This window comes from Dipodomys ordii, unplaced genomic scaffold (assembly GCF_000151885.1).
Source record: "Dipodomys ordii isolate 6190 unplaced genomic scaffold, Dord_2.0 Scaffold114, whole genome shotgun sequence".
In the NCBI taxonomy this organism is placed as follows: Eukaryota; Metazoa; Chordata; class Mammalia; order Rodentia; family Heteromyidae; genus Dipodomys; species Dipodomys ordii.
The window spans coordinates 2,102,789-2,106,210 of record NW_012267330.1 but is presented as its reverse complement, the minus strand read 5'-3'; the positions used below and the strand labels follow the sequence as shown (position 1 = coordinate 2,106,210).

Below are 3,422 nucleotides of genomic sequence, written 5' to 3'. Positions count from 1 at the left end.
TTTAATGGTAGAGTGCTTGCCTAGCGTGCATGAAGCTCAAATGGTAAAGTGCTAGCCTTGAACACAGAGGGGCTCATGGACAGTGCCCAGACCCTGAGTTCAAGCCCCCGGAATGGCAAAAAAATCATTTTTATCGCATCATATGAGCTGTTTTTATGTAAACAGTGTTAAATTTTTACTTTGCTCGAATATAAAGAGACCAGAAAACTAAATAAAGCTGAGGGAATTGCTGAATTTTAGTAAAAGATATCAGGTCTTAAAAAAAAATTCCCTCTTCAGAAGGTGAAGCAAAGAAGATTAGAAGAGGGATAGAAAGCAAATGGTATCAGAATTAGACTTATAAGTTTTTAGTTTGAATGAAATCTTCAGTTTAGCAGTATTTAAAAAAGATAATGGAATGGAAGAAAATCTTGGAAAAGATCATAATTAAGAAAGTGCCATCTAAAAGGACTGGTTTAAATCCTAATGCCCAAGTACGACAAGAAGTTCCTCCAGGAAATCCTGTTGCCATTTCTGTGACTCACAGAACTGAAATCTCTTGGCAGGAAACAGCAGCTACATCAGGATCTCATTCGGAGGGAAATACAGAGCTTTCAGAAGATATCGGTAAAAATATAAATTACTGTATTCTTCATCTTGTGAAACTGCAAGAAATACAAGAGACATTGAAAAACCAACTGATAGACTGATCTTAGGACCTGAAGATCCAAGTTACCAAATATATGACATTTCTGAAAAAAGTCCAGCAATTTCTACAAGAAGACCTAAAAGAATGTCTGAGGAACCAGGTGCCCAGGCTGGCTTTGAAAACTGGAAGTGGTGCTGTGGCTTAAGTGGTATGGTAGACTGATCGCTTTGAGCTGAAGAGCTGATGGACAGTGCCCAGGCCCAGAGTTCAAGCCCCATGACGACGACCACCACCACCAAAAGAATGTCTGAAGAAACAATTAGAATTCTGTTTCTTATGAGAAATTTGTCAAAGGATCTGGACTTGATCTCTCAAATGTATAGTGGTTAGTTCATCCCAAGTTGGACAGTTGTCAACATGGAAGAAATAAAAAAGTTGATGACAGATCTTGATGTAATTTTTTTTGGCGGGGGGGTCGGTTGTGGGGCCTGAACTCTGAGCTCAGGGACAGTCCCTGAGCTCTTCAGCTCAAGGCTAGTGCTCTATAGTTTGAGCCACAGTGCCACTTCCGGTCTTTTCTGTTTATGTGGTGCTGAGGAATTTAACCCAGGGCCTCATGCATGCAAGGTAAGCACTCTACCACTGAGCTACCTTCCCAGCCCGATGTAATCCCAAATTGCACAGTATTGTGGGATAGTGATACTTAAAATCACAAACACATTCTAACTTTCATGGGGAAAATTGTCTATTATGGTCTATAACATTTATGAGTCCTGAGCTTTGATGATACAGTTATTTCTTCCACATCGGATGATATGTACAATTTTTTTCCTTTTGCATAGCGTCAGCTGTTCCCTCTTTCCCACTCGTTCACTCCCTCCCATTGCTGCCATTGAATTGCTTAGTTCGTCTTGATCAATGTCCAGGGCAGCTGATGGGTCCTGCTAGTTCTGTGCCCTCCTCCTGGTTCCCCCCCTCCACCCGCCCCCCTTGTGCATATATATACCATATATACCATATATGTGATCAGCAGCATGGGGTTATTTAGTGGTGATTCAGCCAGATGAGTGGAAGTCCTTTGTTTCTTAAATCTTGTTAACTTTGTCTTATCACCTTACGTTTTGGGTTTAACATCCACTTATCAGGGGCACCATGTGCCATTTGTCTTTTTGCTCTTGGCTTACCTTGCTCAACATGATTTCTTCTAGTTCCATCCATTTCCCTGCAAATGCCATTATTTTGTCCTTTCTAATGGCTGCTGTAATTATTTTTTTTTTTTTTGGGGTCCAGTTGTGGGGCCTGAACTCTGGGCCTGGGCGCTGTCCCTCAGCTCTTCAGCTCAAGGCTAGCGCTCTACCACTTGAGCCACAGCGCCACTTCCAGCTTTTTTCTTTTTGCTTATGTGGTGCTGAGGAATGGAACCCAGGGCCTCAAGAATGCAAGGCAAGCGCTCTACCACTGAGCCACCTTCCCAGCCCCTTGATCTAATTCTTGAAGTGTTGAGATCTTCTTGTATGGTGCAAGTTGATGGGAAGGGTGAGACCACATCCTAAGTGTTGAATTGTAATTCTAAGAGAGGTTCCTAAAACAATATCAGTAGAGGAAGTGTTTAAAAGTGAAAATTGCCCCAAAGTGATCAACTTGAGTTTGCATATAGTTACAACTCATATGTCACATTCCAGTCAGACACAGATGTGTAAGAGGCTTTAAAATTTTTTTCCCCACTTCTGGGTCTTGAACTCAGTGCCTAGGCTATGTCCCTAAACTAATGCTCAAGGCTAACATTCTACCACTTGAGCCACAAAGCCATGTCTTGCTTTTCTGTTTATGGGGTACTGAGGAATTAAACCCAGGGCTTCATGCATGCTAGGCAAACTATCACTAAGCCACATTCCCAGACCTTTGAGAAGTTAAACAATTTCAGGGCAAGCCAATCATGGCAAGGATAAAAGCCATCAATACATTTATGCTGAAGTGGTTACAGGTTAGTGGATTCTAGTATGTGTAGTCAGCCCATCCGGACTCCTGCCGCCCACTGTCCCTCACTAGTACTTATGCAGCTGCACACAGTCCGCCTGTCACCCTCACCCCCAAGTCCTCCACCCGTGGCCTTGGTCTCCAAGTCCTGCACCTTACTTTGAAACACTGTCAACTCCCTTTCCCAGTGGCAATTTTGTGCACTGCTTTGATTCACTAGGATTGTATAAAACAAGTGCTGCTGCAATGAATATGGGTCAACCACCCAAAAAAATTGTGTGTAGTCTCATTTTAGGTCACCCAGTGGTTAAGGACACTCATCAGAAGTGCTGTGTCCCTGGAGGATGGACCATTGAACAGATCTAGTTCAAGGAACTTTCTACCAGAACCACTTAACTCTATGGTCACAGGGAATCAAGAACAAACTTGCTTTCCAGGGGAGACTCCCATTTTCCATATGGCACAGAATGGAGACTGAGGTAGGGGCAGAAGCGAGAGGGGACAGGGCCCCAAGGCCTCATTCTCCAGCTGGAACAAAGGCTCCAACACCAAAGTTTAACTTATTAGCTTCAAATTTTTTTCCATTGGCTGGAAGTTCATCAAGAATGCCAGGTAACCTTGTTTTGGTGACTAGTATGTCTGACATTGTTAAAGGTGTTTACAGAGAAAAGGACAATGAAGATTTGAGTTAGTTGCCTAATACCTGCACAGGATGAACAGACTGCATTTCTGCTCACCAACTCAGTCCTTGATGGACAGTGGAGCTTCCGGTGTGAAGCACAATTCATCATGAAAAGGATGTAAGGGAAGGTTCCAC

General features: G+C 43.0%; 1 pseudogene; it reads left to right on the top strand.

The window, feature by feature from the left end:
* Window positions 1–392: 392 nt before the first annotated feature.
* On the top strand, window positions 393–3,083 carry LOC105995135 (annotated as a pseudogene).
* The last annotated feature ends 339 nt before the right edge of the window (window positions 3,084–3,422 follow it).